At 39.7% G+C, this 25,840-nt stretch overlaps 1 protein-coding gene and 1 long non-coding RNA gene across 2 annotated transcripts in view; both read right to left on the bottom strand.

Moving 5' to 3' along the window:
* LOC116058719 (inactive N-acetylated-alpha-linked acidic dipeptidase-like protein 2) overlaps positions 1-25,840 on the bottom strand; it is a 457,605-nt gene that overhangs the window by 134,638 nt on the left and 297,127 nt on the right. The window lies entirely within an intron of this gene.
* Positions 21,367-21,829, bottom strand: LOC116058779. Its single transcript, XR_004107117.2, has 2 exons — positions 21,588-21,829; positions 21,367-21,516 (listed from the first exon to the last, which is right to left on the bottom strand). It is a non-coding gene; the product is annotated as an uncharacterized LOC116058779 (long non-coding RNA).

A 25,840-nucleotide genomic window follows, 5' to 3' on the forward strand; every position in this document is an offset into this window, starting at 1 on the left:
GCAAAAAAGCCAAAAGGTTTATACTAATCAGGGGATGAACAAGAGTGCACATGTTCCAGTTTGAGGACATCACAGATATTCAGATTTGGAGTTTACCACATTAATGATTTTCCAGGATTTATATCAGTTTAGGATTGTTGAGATATTTAATAAATGAAAATAGGGTTAAATATTTTACAATAGGTGGCGTGCTAGCTCAGTGGTTAGCGCTGTCGCCACACAGCAAAGAGCTCTCGGGTCATAATATGCTGGTCGACTCTCCTTTTCTGTGTGGAGTTTGCATGTTCTCGTATTTGCATGGGCTTCATCTGGGTGCTATGACTTCCTGCCACAGTCATATACACATGCAACTTATGTAAACTACTAACTCTAAATTGTCTGTAGGTCTGGAAGTAGGCATCTTGCCCAAGGTGTGCTGAGGTAGAATGGTGAAAGAATACATTTAATCTACTGTAAAAAGGAGTGGAGGGTGTAGCAGTGCCCTGAGAAACGTTTGACAGTCAAACAGGTGACCACACTTTGTGTGCTCCATCTTTGTTTAGGCTACAACTGCTCTTGCATTGTGTGTGGTATGAAAAACATAGGCCAAAACTAAAGAAGAAGAGGAGGAAGCATAATGACTGATAGTGTCATGGAAGCACCTGGTGCAGGCTCTGCCGCCACGGTAACAGACGATGACCACCCCAACGACAGTAGTCATTTTTAACTTTTACTTCTAATAATTAAGTACATTTAATATCAGAAAAATACTTTTGATACTTTACAGTAAATATGAGATACTTTAAGACTTTTACTCAAGTAATATTCTAAAAGGAGACTAACTTCTACCAAAGTCATTTTCTGGTAAGACACTTGTACTTTTACTGAAGTATTTGCTTTCAAGTACTTTATATAAGACTGGTGGTATGCAATTGATTGCTTCATCCTCTCTTAGTTGAACCACCTTGCATATATGCATCTTTCACTCGAGTAGATAATAATTCCACTTTTGTTAACATTGCGAGTTAGGGCATTTGTGCTGCATTCATGTAGTGTTGGAATCATCGGAAAAAATGTGTTCCTGACTGGGAAAATACACACTGCATTGTAAGAGTATTCCGTAAGAGTATTCCTTGGTGTAGGTCTGTGCTCTTATAGCCTTATAGTATGCCACTCTGCATTTTCACAATGTGATAACCTGTGAGTCTTAAATCTAGAATGTGTAGTTCATCATCTTTTAAGGTCTCGGTGATCAGCTCTTGCTGGCCTTTGCCAGTTGCTCGAATTTACAGTCTTCATCTTTGATGGATAAATAAATGTCACAGCTAGAGCGTGTTTCCTATAACCAAACCTTTCTATGTCTTGCTTTGTTCACTGGCTTAGCAGATCAGCATTGTTTGCACAGACAACTATAATAATAACATTTTTATTTGGAGGCGCCTTTCAGAACACCCAAGGTCACCTTACATTAGATAAAAACATGATAAAACAAGACAGCCAATGACAAAGAGAAAACACGAGTGAACAAGAGACATCATTTATGTCTTAAAAAATTAAAAAAGCATTCCATATACTAAGAGAGCTGTGACTGCACCGGCTCTACATGCCATCCTCTTGAAAAGGTTACAAATACCTTTTTAACAACTCAGACTAAAAAACTTAGTTTGCTGTCACATGCAATTGTACACAGCACAACGTACTGAGATTTGACCTCTGCATTTAACCCATCCTAAGCATTAGGAGCAGCGGCTCGCTGTAAAGCGCCCGGGGAGCATCTTAGGGTTCAGTGTCTCGCTAAAGGACACTTCGACATGCGGACAGGAAGAGCAGGATCGAACTGCCAAACTGTTTTGTGTAAACATAACATATAATCACCTTCAATGGAAATAACATTTCTTCGGAAAATGCTAAAAAAGTTTTAACATGCTAATGCTGTTCTCGACTGAGGCCAAAACAGAAATAACGCCTCTCCTAATCATCAGCTGCAGGCACACAATGATAACAGAAACACTCTGCCCTCTGTCCTCCTCCCTTTTTCTCACACACACACACACACACACACACACACACACACACACACACACGTTCAGTCAATGGCAGCCTTCTTGATAAACATCAACGGTTTGTGTCTCTTGAGTATGAAGGACAGGGACAATAGCTTTGGACAAAAGAATGTATTCCACTCATCCTTCAGGATTGTCCACTCATCCTTCAGGATTGTCCACTATCAAACCAGATGCCCTTGGGAAAAAACACTATAGAAATATAGCTGCAAGCGGCAAACTCGTGTTAAAGCCAGTGCCGGGAATGGGCCAGCACTCACCAGTATTGAGTACTGGCACTTCGGATTTTTGTCCACATGAGTACCCTCACTTGATTGCCTACCGACATCTCTGTGTAAACACATAGCTCGCCAGAGTACCCACCACGCCACATAGGGTGCAATTCCCTAGGTGGCATTGTCGGTTCTTTCATTCAAACTTCCCACTACATTAACATGGATAATTGTATTGGATGAACATATTATCGTACCACTGGTCGCTGGAGTAGGCAACTGTGCTACTGTGCAACTAGGGGTGTGACTCTCCACTGGTCTCACGATTCAATTATCCTGTCAACGATTCAAATCGATTTGATATCACGATCTATCACAATGCATCACCTCCTAAATATTATCATATACTGCTACACATGGTTTTCATCAACCTGTTCTCACTCCAAACTCGTAAAATACGGATGTCAGATACGACGCAAAAAGCACCCTTCAGCGTGTGTGTAGAACGCACCAGGGAAAACAGCAGCTACACGGCGCTTGAAGATGACGTAGCATTAAGAGCGACAATGGTAGCGAGCAGTATGAAAGCCCGAAAAAAAGGTTGGTTGGGGTGGTGGTTGGGTCAAACAACACAAGACTTTCACCCCAGAAACCAGGGTTTGTGTCCCGCGTGTCACATTTCCTAAACCTAACTGTCCCATTCTTCTTTTCCTAAACCCAACTTGTCCCGTTCTTGTCCTGCGTGTCATGGAAACGTACCTTTTTATAAGCCCACCCACGACCTTTTCCTTAACCGCATCTAAAGACTTTTAGCGTCAATTCGCCAAAGGCACCTGACCAAGCGTCCGTATTTTACGTGATGGGAGTGAGAATGTGTTGTTTTCATCAACAACTTCAAGCAGTAAGATATATATGAACTCCCAATTTTTTGTGTTTTTATACAAAACGAGCTTTACATTTGATAAATGTAGAACAAATAATAAACCAGTAAAACTTGTTTAGGAATGTTTACGTATTCCTACTTAGGGCCCTTTGTAACCTGTGTGGTAAATCTAGAGGAGACCTTCCCTCCAGAGCATACAATGAATGTAATCCGTTATCCTGCATTGATCTTAATTTACAATAGCATCGCTGGCATTTCAAAATGATCTCACAAGATTATATTGGTTGGATTGGATTAAGTTTGGATCTGATCTGAAAATTTGGTATTTCAAAGCGCATCCAAATATTTCTGATCCTGAGATTTGGATTCTGATTTGGTAAACCAATTAGGGATGGGAAAAATAATCGATTCTTGGATGCATCGCGATTCTCTCTAGAACGATTTGATTATCGATTCTGATAAGTTAATAATCGATTATTTATTTTATTTAAGATTTTTTTATGTGTTGATTTTTATTTAAAAGTTACTGTCTCCAGACAAGTACAAATCAGAAAAATAGTGACTGAAAGAGGATGGGATAATGGACAACAACTTAGAGTTTAGGCAGAAAAAAACACACAAAAATGGCCAAAAGGAAAAACATTTTTTGTATATATACACATGATCTAATAAGACATACATAAAATAATTAGGCAAAACACATATAGGCTGTTCATCTACTTTATCACATTACATCTGACCACCTCATGTTTCATGTTCTATGAAGCCAATTATCCACCTTTAAACATGACTGAGCCTCTGACATGGAAGATTACTGTGAGAGAAGGTGACTTTCACAAGCACGTTTAAGGCTTAAGCATGGAATGACTACCAAACAAAAACCTCAGTAGACAAAACATTTCATTAAAACTTGTGTGTGACAAATATTGTATATGTCAAAATCTAAGCTTTGTCTATCTGCTTTGTCTAGGAAGTGATTAGCAAACTCTGAGTAGCAAACTCAGATTTATATGTATATTTTTTTAAATCACGCATGGAAATGTACATAAAAAAATTGTTGCATCGATAATCGCTTTAGAATCGAATCGTGAGGTGCCAAGAGATTCCCACCCTTAAAACCGATCCTACCTTTTTATCTGGATAGAAATCATGGGTCAATTCGATGACAAAATTCTGGATCATTTGGATCCCACCACAGAGGTGGAATTGACGTATACTGACAAATAGACCCGGCTTCACCTCTCTCAGATCTTGTTTCCCAAGATGTTCATTACATTTTGTATGTGTCTTTCAATTGTGAAAGTATTTTTATTTTAACAGAACCAAGTAATGTAAGGACTGCAAAATACGATTAGGCCAAACTTGGAGAACACCTGGACACACAAAAGTGATTAGGGCTTCAAGTGCTTAAAGACTGGAAATACCTATTGCAATCACACACACACACACACACAAAAATAATAATTAAGAAAGCCATATGCAAAAGAGGAAAAGGCCAAGGCAACCTGGTGGAGAAGAATGGACAGCCTTAATAACTGGTGCTGGAGCTATTTGATAACTAAACTATACAGGATACAATCGCATATCCTGTATAGGATAGGGCATGAAGATGGTCTGAAAAGATGGAGCAGGCCTCTGTCGACTTACTGCTGACTGGCCTATCTGCAAGCAAGTGGCTGGTGAGAGGTCCAACAACCAGAGGAGTCCATCTATAAGGTTTTTATGGATATCCTTATCTGGTCAAATCGGGATCACCATGATCCAACCGGCCAATGTTTTCAAATACCCAGATAAAATCAGTTGGATCATTTTCATCCTTTAGTGAGAAAAGGGAGATTTCATTATCCGGATCATTCTGATCCAGATTATAAGTTTTTTAATCCCCTCTTGGCCCCTGTTGAGCAGGATAACTTTGGTTCAAGCCTTTATACTGACTGAATGTATCATTGCAGCTGTACTGGTGCCATCCACCCTTCATTTTTATATTACATACAACATAATTATTATATTTTACACAGGTGAACCACATAGGAATGGAACCCTAACCCTGGATTTTAGTTTTTTTAATTTCTGAGTAATAGTCCCCTCATAGTCACAGCCAGCCTTGAAACCTTGTATACAGTTAACCATATGGAGTGTTTGGAGTTCCGTCTAATGGACAGACATCATAATCTGTGGATGTCATTTCATAGTTGCTTGTCTGGAAATCATTTGTGTTAAAATATTTCTTGCAGCACCAAAAGCAGTTCTACAGGATACCTCGAACTACAAATATAAGGAAGCATTTAAAGTCATCATAAACAAAGAAAATCATCATTGCTATTTTTCACTACAAGACTTTCATATCAAATTCCACCTTAAAACCCTGAGGTTGTAGTTTTCTTTAAGAACAGATCAAAGTCACCTTTCTCTGCCACAGTCTCATCTCATCATCTGGCCCTTTAGGGAGAACTAACTGATCAATATCCTGGAACCTGAGGGAAGAAATAGGATTTCAGTAGATTTTAAAGAACCTATAGACTATAGGCATTTAAAGGGTAACTACCGTTTTTTTTTCAACCTGGACCCTATTTTCCTATGTTTTGGTGTCTAAGTGACTGATGGGAACAACGATCTTTGAAATTGGTCCAGCATTAAGCAAGATTGCTGCAGTCAGCAGCGGCGAAACAAGCTACAATGTAAGTTAATAGGGCAATTGTCCAGCTTGTATTTACCTTCACAAAAATGCTCGTTTTGCCACTGACAGGCTCAGATTAATATTCCAAGTGTCTGACAACATCATGGAAAGGATTTCTAAGGAGGTCTACCTTTCTGTTAAAGAGTAAGATCCTTTTTTTAAACATAAAAACATCCGCAAAATTGCGTTTGCTAAACCCACCAGACTCTTAAATAAACAGTAATTTTAGCATCGTAAAATACACTTCATTCAAAGTCCACACAAACAAAATAAAACTATGAAAAGCCGTTTTGGGTCGTCTTTCCAATTTTCCAACCATCACAACTCTAGTTTTGGTTGAAATAAACACAGTTTACTGATTTACATGTGAACACATGTTGGCTCTATAAACTCTAAAAGTATTGTTTCTTTTAAATGGAGTCTCGTGGCTTTAGCGCTAGCAACTTCAGAGCTGTTTCTGGTTAAACGAAAGGTCTCAAAGAGGTTTTAAAAGTCTATCTCTGATATCTCTGGATCCTTTCCATAATGTTGTCAGACACTTAGAATATTAATCTGAGCCTGTCAGTGGTAGAACGAGCACTTTTGTGAAGGTAAATACAAGCTGGACAATTGCCCTATTAACTTACATTGTAGCTTGTTTCGCCGCTGCCGACTGCAGCGATCTTGCTTAATACTGGACCAATGTCAAAGATTGTTGTTCCCATCAGTCACTTAGACACAAAAACATAGGAAAATAGGGTTGAAAAGGTTGAAAAAGATGGTAGTTACCCTTTAACAGGTAAATAACCTTGATTGTGTTGCATTTGATTTTTTTCCCAATGTCCTAGGTTCTCTACTTTTTCAATTATGTTTTTGTGCACAGGGAGTGTCTGTTTAAGGAGAGCCATTAGAGTCTGTTTAAGATCAGGCAATATAATTACCAATGTATTGCAGAGATTAGGTTTTCTATTATATTGCACAGAGAAGAGTCTATAAAATGTTGACTGGATCTGTGTCCAAGATTTCAGCATAGTTCAACAGTGTAGGGCTAAAGTTAAAATGGTGATACAGATACTGATGCTTTTCAGTAGATGACGGGCTGTGTTATCAAAGTATCTTATCTTGGCACTAGGAGTCTTCCTAAATGGTTTCTAACTAAGAGTTTCCTCCTAAGATTCACAAAGCTGCTCCGAGCAACTTATAGTGAGGAGCAACAAGAACTCTTTAGCTAAGGGCGCTTTCGGTGCAGTTCGTTTGGGCAGGTGTGAATGTGGCAATCGTACTCGGGTCTGGACCAAACAAGCGTACCGAGACCTCCTTGAAGAGTGGTGTCAGTACGCTTTCAATCGAACTCTGGCGCAGTTTGTCTGTGGTGAGAACGTGATCCGACCTCGAACCGCACCAACTACTGTATGTGTACTCCGCAAGTCTGAGGTAAATGGCTCCTGTAGTCGGGAGTGCTTTGCAATCTGCAATGCGGCAGAACATGCATGCTGTAGCAGCTTGCAATGTTTATCTCACAGAAACAGACTACGGTCAAGCTCGTCATCACTCGCATCTCCGTGGTCAAACCAGCCGCCGCTAAAGTTGGAGACAGAAACCGTCAGAGCAGAGGGAACCAGATGACCAGAGCATACGTAGTAACGTTGCTCGTGAAACAATGTGTGATTATTTAAATGAAATGAGCTGGTTTGACCATGGAGATGGAAGAAATATGCACTAGTCCAGAACACAGGACCGTCTTCCTGTATTTACTTTCTTGCTCATCTGACAGATCTGACTAATAACAGGAGTCAACGTTTTTGCGTGATTTGTAATGACACATTTTGGTACGCTTAGATTTTTCCAGGTGTGAAACGGAACAGAACCAAGGGGGAAATCGCTTCAAGTTTACAAACTCATCAACTGATTCGCACCAGAGGAAACAAACAGCCCCATGTTTCATGAGTGAACTATGTCCACAGTGATTGGTGTTTGACGGTGTCAGTCAGTGAATGTGAAATAAAATATTCATCAATATATAGGAGGGTGACAGACAAATGGAATTAAAATAGTACATTCTTATTAAAAAAACATTGTAGATATTTTATAGAAGGCGTCACAGATTTCATACATTAAACCAATTAGGATTGACCGCCAGTTGTTAGTTAACATACGTTATAGTTATAGTATATTTGTGATGGCCACAGCCGTGGCCACACAGCCATCTTAAAGGCGGTAACTTCATACACTAACATTTATCTTAGTTCATGCTGTTTTCCTTAAGATTGGTTTCTATATATTTTCAGACACATTATATATTTTGTTGTAAACATTTATTTAGTTTAAATAATGTACAAGACACTGGATTTGGTTTACATATATACTTTATTAGTTTTGGATTGTCGTTTTGCTGTAACGGTTTTCTTTTGAGCTTACCAGTGTTGCGGATTCCACACCCTGGAGTGAGGCATGCAGGCTGCTGGGACAAAGGGGTGGCGTCTGGAACAACACCAGCTTTAAAGGGGTGGTGGCCAAATTGGACTCTACCACTACTTGTTATGTCTGGGGGGGTGTAGCTTTATTTTTTCCCAAGATATTTGAGTTTTGATTTGTGTTGTATCTAGTACATTTATTCAGTTAATGTTAATTAAGATTACATTTCTTTTGGAATAAGTGTTTAGTTGTTTTTTTTTGTTATTTGTAGTTTATGTATTAGTGTTATTGTTAGTCTTCCCCTGGGTGTCAAACCTGGTCTGATCAGCCAGTATATAAGTCCCTTTTATTTCTCTTATAGGAGGTCAGTTGTATTTTTGAGTTTGTTATGTTCAGAGCTTAAGTTCGGTTTGTTTGTTTGACCTCTTTTAAGGGCCCAAACCTTATCTCTATTTTGTTGTAATGATTTTGTGGGTAAAATAAAAAAAAACCTTTTTTGAAATCCTCTTGTGACTCCTCTTGCCTAACTGCTTGGTCCCTGACAATATTGTATTTGGCATCAAACACCATCAGCATGTGATACAGGCAGTTTAGAGTCGCCGATTAACCTAACCCAACCTAACCCAGTGTAACTTAACCTGCATGTCTTTGGACTGTGGGAGACAGCCGGAGCATGTGGAGAAAACCCACGCTGACACAGGGAGAACATGCAAACTCCCCACAGACAACCCAAGCCAGCCGATGGCTTGTAAGCCAGAACCCTCCCTCACTAGACGTAAGCAGTGTCAAACCCTTATTAGGCTGTGTTTACAACTAAACTCTGGTCTGTTTTCTTGTTTAGTTGTGTCCCTTTAGGCTGATGAAAGCACTGCCAATAAAATTCTGCTATTACAACCTTACCAAAAGCACAAGTTGGACATTGCAAGGCCATTATTTCCAGAGCAAAAAGCAGCTGTGCTGTCTCTCTGGCAGACGCGAAAGCCATAACAGCATCAGTAGCCAGCTCTCAACTAAATTGTACTTTGACCCAAATATGCTAATCTCCACAACACACATCCAATGTGAATCTGGCATTGCCACGAGGTGGAAGTTATGGCAATCTCAATTTTGCTGTAAAAAAAGAATAGTGGAAAAGTTTATTTTCTGCATCTCTGAGTTATGTAAGTCAACTCTTTCGATCCTTCTAGGGTAAAAAAAACAAAAAAGCCCTGAGACAGAATAAGTCAAGGAACAACGTCATTTGCCTGAGGGATTTATCTTTATATTTTATTGTTATTCCTTGAATAAAGTGTTGCAAGCACACCTTGATATGACTGTTTATTTTACCCACTCTGTAAACCTTCACATCATAAAATATAAGCTAAAAGAATAAAAAAGGCTCTTTGAGGCATACTTTTGATAAAGTGATGCTGCCAGTGTCTGAAATCATTAATGTATTGTTTATAGGCTCGACATTATCTCTACAGAGTGCCCTTGTGACAACTGATTAAAGAAAGAGCTGAGAGAACAGGGAGAGGAAGACACTTCAACATCAGCATGAAAGAAATCTAAAGCACTATTTATCACAGTGCAGACTACTTTACTCAAAACAATGTATTATTCTGGAAAAGATACATTTTCATATATCAAGGTAAAATTTGACAGTTTTTTGACAAGGGGATGGCAGAAAGTGATGAGGAGTTTCAAGTCACATGTTGAATTTCTTATTTCAGACCAGATAGTTTGATTTAGATGGTAGTATGTATGGATGTCCTAATCAAGTTCTTCAGGTTCCGATCCCAACCCAAATCGGATTTGGTTCTGGCTAAGCTTAAATTATTGATATTATATGATATGAAGTGCAACTAGGGGAATGTAACTCCTGAAACTGATCAGACAGATCACTAGGGTTGGCTACCAAAATCCGATGCTAATATGGCACTGGTGCCTAAATGACCGGTATTTCCCAGACTGAATAGCAACGCAGATTTCTGTGCCTCATTTCGGTGCCACTGAAATACCTGCGCTGCTCTCTGATGCTCCGAAAGATGTTAGAGGCAACAGAAGCATCGCTGCATGTCACGCTAGTTAATACTTACGCTACACTTGACAGCAGGTAACGCTAACGTTAGCCTACCGTTAGCTAGTAGCTGGATTAAACACGGTTAAAATGCTGACAGCTAAACAGTGTAAAGTGTGACTGTAGTTAACTGTAGATGACTCAAACACTGAGACTTACAACAGTGTGCAGCTGCCCTTGTCAGAAAAACAACACAGACGGTGCGTTTACTTGAAAATAGCCCTGCATTCAAAGTTATTGGAAAATACCCTTTTCCCATTCAGTGGTTGTTTTTGTCGTTTTAACAGTAATTTACTGGTGAAGTAAGTTTTTGTTATGTTATTACATTTTTAATAAATTATTGAATTTTAAACACATGGCCTTAGCAATAAACAATTTCTTTAATGTCCCGCTCTTCCTTTTTTTTTTTTTTTTTTTTTGTTAGAGCAAAACCATTTGTGATTGTACAGTGGTGTTGTGTCAATTCAGCACCACTAGCATCACGGACAGTGCTCTACATTACACTAACACATAAAAATATATATAAGGTTGTTTCAACATAAAATATGAGTGACCACTGCCTTAGAAATGTGTTGACTGAACTGTCACTGAATAGTTTCTAAAATGTGTTCATTAGTTCTAATGGTAAACTGAACTACAAACTTAGAATTAGTTCAGTCAACAGTGGTTTTGTTATGCTGATAAGAGCTATCCCTCATGCACTCAGTGGTGTAGTGGAGGGTATACGGGGTATACGGGGTATACCCACCTTTTTGTTCTGGCGGTTTACAGGATACCCACCTATCAGCCAAAAAGCCATTGAAATATATAGGAGAATATACCCACTTCATCCTCTGTAACATACCCATCTGTCTAGCACAGTCTACTATTACTACTCTCTGTAATTTATTGTTGTGACTGGTAGAGTTGGTGCTGTATGTTTGTTCCAATGTTTTATTTTGTTTGTAACTGTCAAGGCATTTATTCATGTGTGCAGCTTTTGAGTCTAAAACAAATTTCCCTAAGGGGACAATAAAGTATATCATAACAAGCTAATTATTTTAGCTTTTCTGAAATGTTAGTTACATTCAGGATCAGGAAAGATCCATGTGACCCAGCAGGAATGTTTTTTTGAGAAAAAAAACCTGTGTGGGCAGTGGTGTACAGAAACACTAATGTTGCTAACAGTTAGAAACTCATCATGGGGCACCTTCGTTTTGTGTGTTCTCGTTTGACAAATAGAAGACTTTGATTCATTACATGCAACTGTCGTCAAATGACCCACTTCTGTTGAAACAGCAGTATTTGGTGTGGTTTTGGCAATTGTGCTGTTGTTATTTTCATACTTAGCATCAATGGACCGAAAAAACTTGCATTTTGACACGCCTGTCACACCAAAGACTTGAGACTTGACTTGGACTTGGTTCAAAAGACTTAAAATCTACTCTGCTTTTGCCAGATCTTTGAACTACATTGTATCTTATTCAGTGGATGGAGTTTCCTCAGTCATGGAGATGGACCAGTTGAAGGGATGTGAACAAAAATATAAGTGGATTGTTTCATTTTTGATTATCCATAGCCCACAAGTAAAAAAAAAACAATCACACAGTGTTGACTACGGGGAATTTAGGATGTAAAACACCACCGTAATGACACATTTTAAGAATCTTCAGGATGCCTTCAATGCCATCCATTCATTTGTTTGGATTGGTTGTGTGGCCATGAGTTGATTCCTTGTAAAAGCTCTCTGCTAAACATTGTCATCAACATTGTTGTTCTGCAAGATTACATTCAGGTGTCAAAGATGTCATTGAACCACAATTCCACATTCTGAAGTCTCTTTCTCCTCTCTTACCTTTGATGTTACAGCATGTACCGTTTGTCGACTTGAAATCTGGTGCCACAAATTGACAATAATAGTGTGATTTTCTTTGAGAGTGGGAGTGTTAGTACTCTTTTCCATTGCATTAATCATACTTTACCTGCACTTCCACATGTGAACCTGCTCATGAGCTTCTTTTCAAATGTGTGAGTTGCTTTGATTTGATCTTGATTTGTGTTATAAAGTCAGACCTCCCAGCAGCTTTCCATCTCTATGAATATCTTCATAGGGATGGAAACAACAGACGTCTGCCTCAACAGACGTATGCTGCGTTGGCGGGTGACAGGTTGCGTTTCCTATTTCTTAGTGTACTACTTAGTGTACGGTCCTTGATATGTTCAAAATTGATTCAACCTAATCATGTAATTTTGTATTAATAAGTAGGTTTCAATGTTCAGGACAGTAATCATGATAACAATTACCTTTGAAATATGACATATGTGAACCGTACCTGTCATATTAGCGGTAGATAACACTGACACATACTGTACAGGGAGGCAGCCACAAACTCAGACACATGAGAGAAATAAAGCAGTGAGAGGGGAGACAGAGATAGCTAATGAGAGGCTGCAGGGAGACACAGCATAGAACAGAAGGAACGGAAGAGGGATAAAACACAAAGAATGAATGAAGAAACAAAACATCCTTGAGCGAGTTGGAGAGGTTAATGTGGTGAGTTCATGTGAAATAAACACCCAGACAGTCATTCGCTTTTATCGCTTCGCAAAAAACACAAAACGAGTGCGAAGCATAGAAAGGAGCTGCACTGTCAAGCTTAATTCCACCTCAGTTGGATTGTCATTGATTTTTTTTACTCTTTTTCTTCTTCAGTCTCCCCTCTGTCTTACTTTCTCTCTGTCTCCCTGTCTCTGTCTATGTGCTGGATGTAATTGGATTCCCTCACTGTAAAACTGTGGGTTTTAAACTCTGGAGGTGGAGGAGGGTGTTCGGCGAGGTTTGACAGCCGATCAGGCTTGTAAAATAAGCTGAAGGAATGGGAACATGAAAAGTCTGCCTTGTTTGCAGCTACCCATCACTAAATGTGTCTAATGGGTAGAATTGATATCCAGGATAAGACTTATATTCATCGTTTACTTATGTGTTTTAATACATACCAATATACTTGAATCTACAGAATTGTTTTTTTTCTACAATCACAGATCCACCCAAATCGATACATAATCTGTAGCTGTGTGACCACAGTTAAAACTTTGAACTCATTTCCAAACAGCATCAGTTGATCGCGAATGCTAGAGGAACAGTTGAGAAGAAGCAAGTGAAACATAAGCACAGTTACAGAAAGTGAAACTCTTTGAAACAAACCACAAAGGAATAATTGATATAAACCTGGTCCCTGCCAGAGTTGAAAATCCTTTAGTAGATTCTGTATTTTTTTCAGATTTTCCAGGCTCTGCGGCGTTAGTCTAAGTAACCTTATACCTTACACTAGTTTCAGAATCCATGTGGGGTTAATGCATGGATGTGGGAAAGAAGCCCATAATTGGTGAGCAACATAATGTTGAAATGGGGCTTCATCTGCTGGCTTCTAATATTTTTTGGATACGCAAAACATTCACTGTTATTTGAATTGTTAAATTGAATTTGAATTGAACCTGTTTTTCCTACAATATCCACTCCATTTAACTAATGACTCATGTTTTATGATTATGTTTAGGCAACTTAAAAATCATGCTCTTGTTTGAAATTGTAAAAAAAAAAGAAAGAAAGCTGTCTTAGACCACAAAATAGAATGCGTTGACTTCTTTAAATAATTAACCATCCACTTCCCTTAACTGAAAGTAACTGATCTTTGGTGCGCTGGCATCAGAAACAAGCTGTAAACACAACATTGACATATTATCACGTTATAAAGTTGATATGGAAAACTTGTTGGCAAACACTGTTGCCTGTTGCTGCTAGAAAAAAAGGTTGTGAACGCAAAAAGTAAAATTGGGGGCCGTAAAACCTAAACAATGAGCTAAAAGACAATGAGGGGAACTGTAGAGTCTGGTGATAATGCTCTGTGAGCAAAACCTTTCACATACAAGTGGTCATGTGATCCATTGTTAATATAGAAAAATCAATTATATCCACAAAATCGCTTGTGGTATTTAAAGCAGCATGAAAAAATAAGTTTCAAAAACTCTACAGCAATGTCTTTTTCCAGAAATCATGACCCGGTTACTCAAGATAATCCACAGACCTGGCTGTGAACAGTTTCATGGAGAAAATATTTTCTTTCTACCAAACTACACCCGCCAACCATGTCACCCAACACATTCTCACTTTCAGCACGTTACAAAGCGACGCTTGGTCAGGTGCCTTTGGCATTTGTTACTGATGCAAAACTCTCCTTTAGCTTCTAGCCCTTTGGCGTCACTTTTCAACGCTCTAGGTCAGGACGTATGTTTAACTGTCATGCAGCACAAGAATGGGACAGTTGGGTTTCGGAAAAGATTGTGGGTTGGGTTACACGCGAGACAAGAACGGGACACAAACCCTATTCTCCTGGGCGAAAGTGCTGTGTTTTATGCAATGTACAAGCTAGCGATGAAGAAATAAAATAGCAAAATAACACGGGGCAACTCACACTGAAACAATCTAGATTAGAAAATAGCACTACAAGTAAGAGGAAAAAAAAGGTATTTTTGATTGGTGACTGTCTTAGTAAAGCAGGACCCACCTTAAGGTCCTTGTCATGTCAGTTCATGTTGTGCGTTAGTGGTGCATAGTTACAATTAATGAAATTGCCACAAACTAATTGCCATACAGGCAACCTTGAGATTTCGTGCCCCCCTGTGATTGTAGGAGCCCCAGTTTACCACTTTGCCCGGTTGACAATCTAGCCGTGAAGCACATATTAATCCTTTAAAATCTGATGGCATTTCACCTATTGTTGTCGCTACAGCAATGTGACAAATTAAAATTACCAACTCAAAATTTTGGGCAATCCATCCTTGTACAAGACCATAATAATTCCATATGTATTCCCCAAAGATATACATGATAGGCAACCATGCATATCTTCTTGGATGCAGATGTAGATCCAGATGCAGACTACAAAAACTTCAATACATCTTCCTATTACAGTAGCAAAATAACCAATGATCCTTTAGCCTTCACACAGGTATGTGCTCTCTGAGTTCTAGTTAGACATGTACCAAACTCCAACAAGCTCTTGGCAAAGAAACAGACCTGCCATTCAAAGACACCCGACAGAATCGTCTTCAGCAGCATGCATGGTGAAACAAAGACCCTGGTTTGGAATGATTAACTAGAGATGCTACCTAAGGCAAAGTGCAACTAAAACAACAGGGAGATTTCATCATATTCCATCATCAGTATTCAAAGACACAGATGCTCAAACTGACGAAAGAAAAGGGCAGATTGCAGAGAGAAATTGCCAACACTAGCCAACGCTTTAGGGGTGAGTGTATAAAGTGTATAGTGTATACTGTGTGTATAGTGTATAAAAAGTGTAGGTGGGTTCTGTGGGGGTCAAGCACAAACAGGAAGTTAGATATGTTTTAATCTTTGGATAAAGTGAGTAAGGGAAAGCTTCCAACTGTGTCACTAGAATCAAAGTCCACCCTAAAAAAGTTTTCTGTTGTTTTGTGGTCTTATGATGTTCATGGAGAATTTAGGTTTATTTTTTAAATGACTAGAATGAGAGAATGCAGAGGCAGATTTTAACAGAAAACTGAAATTAATTCCATGCTATGTCCCTTGATGAAAGTGACTACCCCAAGGATATGGTATCATACACGAATACAACTTTTAAAACAAACAATCTCAGTGAAATGTGATCCTGTCAGTTCCTTCAATTTATGCTTCAAAAAGTAAGGGCTGGCCTGGAGTTTGGATCTTTAATGATTCTCCTAGCCTTATTCTTCCAGCACCTGGTGTAAATATCCTCTAGACAGGGTAGTTCAGCCGAACCACTCAAAACAAACCACTCGAACAAATCTTTGCAGGTCCTGTCGGTGCTGTTAAAGGACCATTCCGGCATTCGGGGCATGGGGACATGGGGAATCTCCATAGACAGTATGGGAATTCCACGTTGCCTTCTTAGTGGTATTAAATAGCGATTTAATTTGAGTGTCCCCATGCCCCGAATACTAGCATTTCAAGCTAACCAGCGGTCCGCGGTAGCCCCGTTAAAGCTCCAAACTCATTCGATTAGCATGAAAACATGTCCCAGAGAGCGACAGAGGTACACATCAGTTAATAACCCTTACATTCGTTTTGCGCCGGAATTGTCCTCTAAGGTACCAGGCAATGTTTCCCTTCAGGACGCTCTCGATGATGCAGGAGTACATCTTGCTCAGTATCTGAGGGGATATGCTGAATTTCTTCTGGCGTCTGAGGTGAAACAGTATCTGCCATGCCTTTCTCACCACTAACCCGATTTTCCGGTTTTGTTCCGTCCTCCGTCGCGCACCATACCACACCGGGAGCATCTCAGAAGCAGAGTGTCTTGCTGCCAGACTTTATTGTCTCTACGAGTGCTTTACAGAACAATCACTTGTTTATTAAACTAGTATCTACTTTCCACTCCAAGCACTTTAACTCCATGCCTTCTCCTTTCTGGCGTTGTCTTTCCAAAAAAGAGCTGTGATGTCGTATTATGGTTTTCCACTGCCAAGATGAATCTCTCGTCGTCCTTGGTGTTGTAGAGGAGACATATACAATATTGGGGGGTGTCTTTTGGTGAATTGACTGAATGCTCTTGCTGTTTCAATTCCTGCCTGGCTGTCCAAACACCCCGCGGCTTGCAGAATATCAAGCACTGACTTGAATGGCTGCGATTGCTAGCGGGGGTCGTGGTGCATCTGGAACATAGCACAGACGCGCCCGGTGGAAAATAGGGGTTAGTCAATATGTAGCACCCAGGTCAGACCCCCTGTGATGTGAACACCAACTAACTGATGTAACTGTTTAGTCTAGAATTAGCTATTTACTTTGAAAAAGAAAAGATTCTATCTCCAAATTCATTCTCCAACTTGGTTCTATAAGGTTCTGTACACAAGAGGGCCAATCAGGTTTTGCCTCTTTACTGTGTTAAAAAATCGGAGAAAGGAAATCTGAGATAAAGACAGAGTTCCAAATCTTTCTTTGTGCTAAACTTTTAGTATTTTTACTCTTACTACCATGCTCCTAACTGGGTTTGTGTCTGTTTTGCTTGCCAGCAGATATAAACTGATTACTGGGATTACATTCAAAGCTCAGAATCTGATTGTCCTAACTCTAGCTTGTCCAAGCAGAGAAGGGGAGGCACATTTGGAAGTAGAAAGAGACAAGAAAGGAAAATATGTAGAATTATTGTTGTCTGTTGCCAAATATATTGTATTATAACTCCATTCAGTAGGTTATACAAAGTCGGACTAAACCGTCTACTTTTTTCAAGAAAATCTTTTTTCAGTTTTGCTATCTAGGATGTGAAAACTTTGAGGATAAATATCTCAAAACAAACTCAGAAGGCAGATAGAACCTTATAATCCCAAAGTCACAATATGAATCGGATTCCATAGATTGTGATTTGACTTTCGGATAAATTGTTTACAATTTTTGTCTGACCTTTTCTGTCCACTTTAAAGGCAAAAATTACAAGATCATATTAAATACCAATGGTTTCCTGCCCTCAAGTGTATATTAAACTGTTCTATAGTGAAAACATGTAAGGATTTGAATTTGGGGTGGATTTATTTTAGCTGAAACCAGATGTAGACAGTGTGGGAAGCTGAACCCTCTAATGCACCAGAGTCTAGAGTTCAGTTTTGAAACTAAATACTTCAGAGAGACCATTTCTTCATAATTTCATGTTCCATCAGTGCTTTTTCCTCTCTCTTCCTACTTCCCTCTCTTCTACTTGGTAGCATTTGCTTATCATCCCATTCATCTTGATCCCTAATTCCCCCACATTTTCTTCATCTATCCCTCATTGTCTCTTATTCTTCTTTTCTCCTTCAACCTCTTCTTCTGTGGCACTGGTATTACTGCAGCGGGATCTAGGGGGGTTAGAGGCTGATTAGGCAGCAGAACCAAGTAAAGCCTGGTTAATGGTCTCTATTTCTTCCTCCACACACACGCGCACGCGCGTACACACACACACACACACACACACACACACACACACACACACACACACACCATGGCCAAAGGTGTGTGGACTCCAAAATGTTACACACCACTTTTTTGGGAAGGCTCTCTACAACATTTTTGCTGCAGGGATTTGCTCTCCTTTAGCCACATGAGCATTACTGGGCAGTCCAACTGACAACAGCTCTGTGGAACCATTTCACAGTCTGTTTGACTTCATTTATGGAAGAGAGGAAATAAACAAGGTCGTGGAAAGTCACACACTTAAAAAATGGAAAAAACACTCAGCGATGTGGACGCTGAGGACATTGTGCACAAAGTGTCGGCTGCTGTCACTGCCGTGCCAAAAGACACCATTGGCCTGCAGATTCTGAGCTACACTTAGGCTACAAAAACAAATTTAGTTCAACTGCATCCAAACTCAGCATTGCTCTGCGACTCATGGTGACTGTCACCGGTGACTGTAGTCTCGCATTGCCAGACCTTCCTCCACAGCGCTGTGGAGGAGGGTCTGGCTAGTCCACTGGTTCGTTGGCATTTCTTTAAACCAATCACAATCGTCTTGGGTGGTGCTAAGCGCCAGACGCAATAACGGTGCCTCTGCAAAATAGCCTTGGGAAGGAACTTGTTTTGGTGGAACATGTGCTAGTTGTTTTTAAAAGTTCTTTTAGTCTTGGAAGAGAAAGCTCATATTAGACAGATAGTCTAGCTAGCTGTCTGGATTTACCCTGCAGAGATATGAGGACCATAGTCCTCATAAATCCACCGGTGTTTGAAATTACAACACAAAGAAAGTAGAAAATGAGGGACATCCGGCCGAAAATGACAAAGATTTTAATTGAGCATGAGGTAGGGCCACATATTCATCATTGAAACGGGCCCCCAGGTGCATAAGGCCGCCACTGATCGCATGCATTGGTGGGCCGTGTTGCTTCAGGTACCAGTGAGATCATGAAACACAATCCACTTCCACATCTTAGAATTGACACTCAGTGGCCACTTTTTAAGGTACACATGTACAATCTAATGTAATCCTTCTTTGTGCTAAACTTGAATAGGGAAAACTGTGGTAATTGTAGCCTATATGTGGCTGTATGGCTGTGAATGAGTGTGTGTCTGTCACTCTCTTTGTCCGTCCATCGGTCTCTCCCTCTGTGTGCCTGATCACATGTCTCGCTGTGAGAAGTCAAGACAGCCCAAACCACCATGAACCTAAAGCGTTTTATATTGAAATGTTTTATTTTTGTAAAGTATCCGGCTGCACTGTGGTCTTTCTACGGTGGCCCTGAAGTGCAAATCACAACAGCGTGAAAAACGCAACAGCAAATCATAAAACACAATGGCAAATAGGAAAACAAAACGGCAAATTGGAAAACACAACGGCAAATAGGAAAACACTTCAACAAATCATAAAACACAACGACAAATAGGAAAACAAAATGGCAAATAGGAAAACACAACAGCAAATAAGAAAGCACTTCAACAAATCACAAAACACAACGGCAAATAGGCAAACATGACAGCAAATATGAAAACACTTCAACAAATCATAAAACAAAATGGCAAATAGGAAAACACTTCAACAAATCATGAAACACAACGGCATTAACTTCCACCGGAAAAGGTAGGGCCTATCTACCAGAGGACGGACCCTCCTGATTGGACAGACGCACTGTCTGTCTTTCGCGCTCCCAAATCACCCACAATCCTATGCGCGCGGCTTTGCCGGCTCGTCAAAAACAAAAAAAAACAATGGCAGACCTAAGCAGGAGTTGGAGCGGCATTGCTGATGGCACAATTATCATTTAAATGTAAGGATATTTAGTGTTAGCCGTACATTTGTGATCACCGTTAATGTGTTACATCAATGTAAAGCTTAACGCTTTAATGCTGGTACAAATTGCTATTATATTTAGGTAGATACACCCCGAGCTAATGTTAAGCTAATTGAACCTATCATTTAACATTAGGCTGTTAGCCAGCTGGGTTGCTGTCTTTTATGACATTTGTGTTCGTAAAGTTTAGCTAATGTCCGGTGGCATTTTCATCTGTTTTTATGGGGATTGTATGCACAAACAAAGTCTGTTTGATTTGTAATCCTGAAATAGTCATTAGATAGTTGCATGCAATATGGACGCCATTGTAAAGCTACTCAAGATGGGCTTTTCTCATGGTTAATCTGTGGTTAATCACATCTCATCAGAGATGGCTCTCCTTCCTCTTCTTCCCTCTTCCTCCTCCTCATTGTCGTCCCCTGTCTGTCCCTCCTCCTCCCCTTGCTCTGTGTCTATTGTTGGAATCCATTGTTCAAAACAGGTAATCTGACCTTTGACCTCTGTATATATATACTAAAGCAGTGATTGGTTAGTGTTCAGTTATGACATAATGTGTTTGCACATGTGAGGAGTGTGCGTGTGCCCTGGTAAATAAGTGTAGCATTTTGATTGGTTGTGTTTCGAAAAGGAAAGCAAGTCACTTCCTGTTAGATTTTTGTGTCTTAGGTGGAGAACTGTGTGTAGTGTTTTGAAAAAAGTGTTTTATGCAATTGAAAACTGAGTGAAAGGCTGAGAAATAGCTTATGGTTTTGGAGATTTGCTGTGTAATTTTGCACTTTGAGTGAGAGGTTTCAAAAATCGTGTGACATTAAAAGATTTTGTGTGTAAGCAGTTGAAAAAAACTGTAAATGAAAGCTAAAATGTATGAGTAGTTTCCCACGTAACAAGTATAACGTTCCGTTATAGCATTCATAACGGTATATCTTTTTCTTGTGTTTGCTGTCTTTTAATAGGGGACTAAGGAACAAACATAGGCTGCACTAGCATCACCAGAAGGGAGACATGAGGAGGAGAGGAAAAGCAAAAGACATGCAGGGAGACAGAGGCCAAAGAGAGATGGTGAATAGATTATTTGCTATATTAGAGATTGCCATTCAAAAAATAAATGCATTAAATTAACTGGTTTGTCTGTGTCTTTAAGTTTTTGGGTGTGTATATAATATAAACAGTTTTCAATGTTTATTTTTCATCAAATTATGACCTGGACACAGGAAACTTCTAACTGAATAATTATATTCTGATGTTACCTGTTTTAATAACTCGTTAGATATACAAGCTCTAAAAAGACATTAACGAAACGTGTATCTTTATTATAACATTTATTCAAACATTACTATATACTGTACACAAGTATATTCAACATGAAGGGCGATCAGACACAGCTGCCGATGATGGTGTTGCCAAGACTGCACACAGAAGGAGAAAGCTTTAGGTTAGTCCAGTAGTTATCCAACCTTTAGGTTAGGCCAGTAGTTATCTGCAGACAGAAGGAGAAAGCTTTAGGTTAGGCCAGTAGTTATCCAACCTGTCCTGGTAACATTAGAATTGTATCACAAGTATATTTAAGCATACTGTAACATGAAGGTACTTCATGTAACTCTGTAGTGGTGTAGTTTCTTCATCATGGTCTTAACTGACAACTGTTGACCATTTAACACACTTACACCTGACTTTACTGTGTTAGTGGGTGTTTCAATGGTGTTGTTATGACTTTTCATATGTTGGTTGTAGCCTTGCAGCTTGTGTGTTTACAGTACTATTTACCCTTTCTCACTTGCAGTTTACTGCATATCATGCTGCCTGTGGTAGCTCATTAGCTGGTAGCGTTTACCTTGTAGTTGCTGATCATATTTTGCACTGCATTTGTCTGAAAGCTAGAAGCTACTGGACAATGAGCTAATGTTACATACATGCAGTAAACTACAAGCTAATGTAAACAGTTAGCTACTGTAAGCTTAATGTAATTAAGATTAATTAATGCAATTCTCCTTACCGATAAGTGTTATGACTACTACAAACATGAACACCCACGAGTTTTTAATTTTACTTACATTAAAGGCTATCAGTGTCGGTAATGTTACCTACCTTCGCATGTTGCGGGCAAAGTTCCTGACAGAATATTCTCCTCCTGCAAGCAGACTGACGCTGATTCACCTTCTCCATCTCAACAAAAAAATTGAACAGCACAGTTCACAGTTCCACATCCATTTCGTCCAGCGTTTTGAAATGAGAAACGGCTAGTCCGTCTGTTAAAAGCATAGACATTGAGGCGCTTTTCCGTCTTTTTTCACCTCTCTCTCTTAGAAGACAGACGTGCAGACAGATAGTGCGTAAAACTTGCACGAACCAATCGAATCAAGCCCGGGGGAATTTTGAGAAATTACATCATTCATGGCACGAACAATGAGGGACTGGCCCAATCAGGCACGGGCAGAGAATGAAAGCTCTTATCTACCACGAATGTCTGCTTGGCATACTGAAATTTACCTGCGATTACTTGCAACTTCATATCAATAGTTTCAGTCTAGTTATTCTTACTTTAACTAACCTGGCAGGTTTGGCAGATCTTTCCTGTGAAAATTCAGTGGGGCACAGGAAGTAAAGACTGGGTTGCAGCAATAGTGTTTGGTTTTAAGCAATTCATACAGATTATGCCAGTGAAAGACTAAAACATCCCTTACTCTAATCTAAAACCATAAACCCAGGCCTGTCCAGTGACTAACCCCTTGAGGAGCCTTCTACTTTTGTGAGGACATTAGGTAAAAGAGCATGCTCATAGCACACATGCACTGAACCGCATGCCAGTTCCAGCTACACTCCATCTCTGTGGCAGTTATTTGATTATACCCTTGGGGCACCATATGAGCGAGAGACAATGTGAGCAGGAGAGGGAGAGAAAGGGGAGGAATAAAATGGGACAAATTTGAATTTGACAGCAAGAGAGCAAAAGATGGAGAGACGGGGAGCGCGAGGTGGGAGGGCTGAGATAAAGAATAGTAGTGACTGTGTGTGGATCAATAGTGTGTTGAGATATTCATTTGGACTCTGCTGGGGTTCCCAAAGTAAGCACACACTCTCTGTTTCTCTCTTTCTGTCTCTTTGTCTAGCTCTCTTTATATCCACAGCTCATCCTCTCCCTCTCTGTCTCCCATCTGTCTAGATTGTTCACCACTGGGTGTCACTGAGTGAACAAAAGAGGAAGCTGCAACCTCATTCTGCTATCAAGAGTATCTGGCTGGCCAAACCCAACTAATAGCAGATGAAAGCTGGGGTCCATTCACTTTTTAATTAAGGCAATGTTCTAAATAAAGGCTGTGCCATTAGCAAGCTAGTGTCTGGTTCAATCTGCATTCGGAGTTGAGTGGGTGGGAAATAACTTGATCCCATCAAAAACGTGCGTGTTGTAGAATCTCACTATTTAATATCTCCATTATCTGCAAAACCATGCAGCATTACTGCAGGAAAGGAGCACTTAACGGCACACTACCATGACTTCTACCGCACCATGCTACTTGATGTGGCAGTGACACAGGGAAAAAAAGGAAAAAGACATCAACACTGTGGTATTACACATTTTCCAAGAGCCAAGAGATTCTGTAGTTAGATTTGGATGCCAGTCATATTTAATTATATAGCCAAAATGTGTCTGCACCTTGTACAAGTAGGTGTGCAATTGCTAAATAAAAGAATATTGCAATAAAAAGTACATGAAGTTCATCATAGTTTGAGACCATTCAAAAAAAGATGTATTAGGATGGATGACTTCTAGTATCATGGCATAGCACCATTGTTTCATTCCTTGTGGAGACCCCATGTGGCTACGTTGATAATGTACGCTGTGATGATGTTAAAGCTGTAGTGCGTAGTTTCTGTCACCCCATGAGGAATTCTAAGTAATGACAACAAAACTGTCGGCGCGTCCACATGATACATGCCTTTCGTGAACGCGACCCCCACCCCTCCTCCACGCAGTTGCTAGTAGCCAAGGAGGACACGGAGGATTAAAAAACATGATGGACTCTTCAGGAGAGGTAACTATCTTCAATACAGAGAGAGTTGTGTGGAGCTGATAGTCTTAATTAGCTTTGTAGCATTTGGCAATGGCTTGAATGTAACGGACTTTCATTAATATAAAAAAGTTACGCACTAAAGCTTTAAGTGCAACTCTGGATGCTAGGCCATTTTTGTTTCAGTGTGGACATCATTTCAGTTTCTTTTGCCTAACATATGAAACTTTGTGGATAATAATCTTAAACTACAAATTTTATAAAAATTTAAAATGAAAAAACAAAAAACACTATAGTTTCCTGAAATAACATCCAGCCCTTAGTGACTGAAGTCATACTATCTTTAACCTCAAGAAAAATCTTGATGAATAGGAACTATACCATTCCAAACATGAGGCATTATTGTAGAAGGTTACTGGTTTGATAGGTCACTGGATGTAGATGCCCTTCATGTTCACTGTTAATAACATCAATTCTTATCACATGAACAGTTGCTGCTGAGAACAAAGTGAACATGGCCAGCCAGACTGACATGCATGGCTGCTCTCTGCAGTGTTTCCAATTGTAGCCCTGGGGAACTTTAAAGGTATTCTGGGCCTCCACACTGTAATCTGTATTCCTTGTAGCATTTTTGTTACAGTCGTGACAGTTCTTAAGTTGTCCTTCACTTTCTGAACTTAATATATTGGAGAACAAAGTCTTTTCTACAGTCTGTAGGCCTAAGTTGTAGCAATAGTGATATACAAATGAAGCTTCATGAACCATTAGTTGTATTTGTTGACCCAACTAGATGGTGCTCTTGGTTTGAGTAAAAAGGCTCTAGGAATGGCAATTCAGTTTGCTTTTAACCCTTTTGTTGAACAGAGAGTGCCATCTATTGGGATCAAAAAAGAAAATGCTTTATGAAGCTTCATTTAGACATCTCTAATAAACACTGGAATGCCATTTTGGGCCAGTTTTGACAGCCCTATCATGTATTAGTTTGATTAGATAAAGAGATAAATATGAAACTGAGAAGAGCCTTCTGTGTACTCTCTTGACTAGTCATTTGCTTGCTTTTCTCACTTACGTTTTTCTTTTTGTGCAGTGATTTGCTTAAGCTGAACAGCCAGTCAGAGTGAAAAACTAGGCCGACAGCCGACGATCTCCCCGGTCTGTCAGCACCGTTGGATGGAGAGCTGCAGATGACAGACTGCACACTAGATATGTCCAAGTGAAGCTTTGTGTAGCATTTTCTTTATTTTTTTAACCCAATAGATGGCGCTCTCTGTTCAACAAAGGGTTGAAAGCACACTAAATTGCCATTCCTTGATCTTTTTTTTTTTTTTTTTTTTTTTAAACAAAGAGCGCCATCTAGTTGGGTCAACAAATACAACTAATGGTTCATGAAGCTTCGTTTGGGCTCATGCCTTGAGCAGCATAAAATCAGATCACAGTTGCTCACAGAATAATGGAATAATTTGTTTTGCTGCACCCAGTATTCTGGGACCTGTAGTATTAAATCTCATTGGCTTTTACATCCAGTCAATACTGGCAGGTGATTTGGATAATATCATTGTTGTTTTCCAGCAGCTCTTCACCAGACATTAATTGGTTTGGTAAGCTGGTAGTTCAGACACAAACGCATTACCTGAAGCCTGACAAGATGCATTTTCATGTGATATGTGATTTCGCAATTCTCGAGTGATCTCATGATATTGCGAGAATCCAGCTGCCATGCAAGGTAAATGCTAATGGGGATCCTGACACCTAATGAGGCAATCTGTAAACT

Source organism: Sander lucioperca, chromosome 11, assembly GCF_008315115.2.
Source record: "Sander lucioperca isolate FBNREF2018 chromosome 11, SLUC_FBN_1.2, whole genome shotgun sequence".
Taxonomy (NCBI): domain Eukaryota; kingdom Metazoa; phylum Chordata; class Actinopteri; order Perciformes; family Percidae; genus Sander; species Sander lucioperca.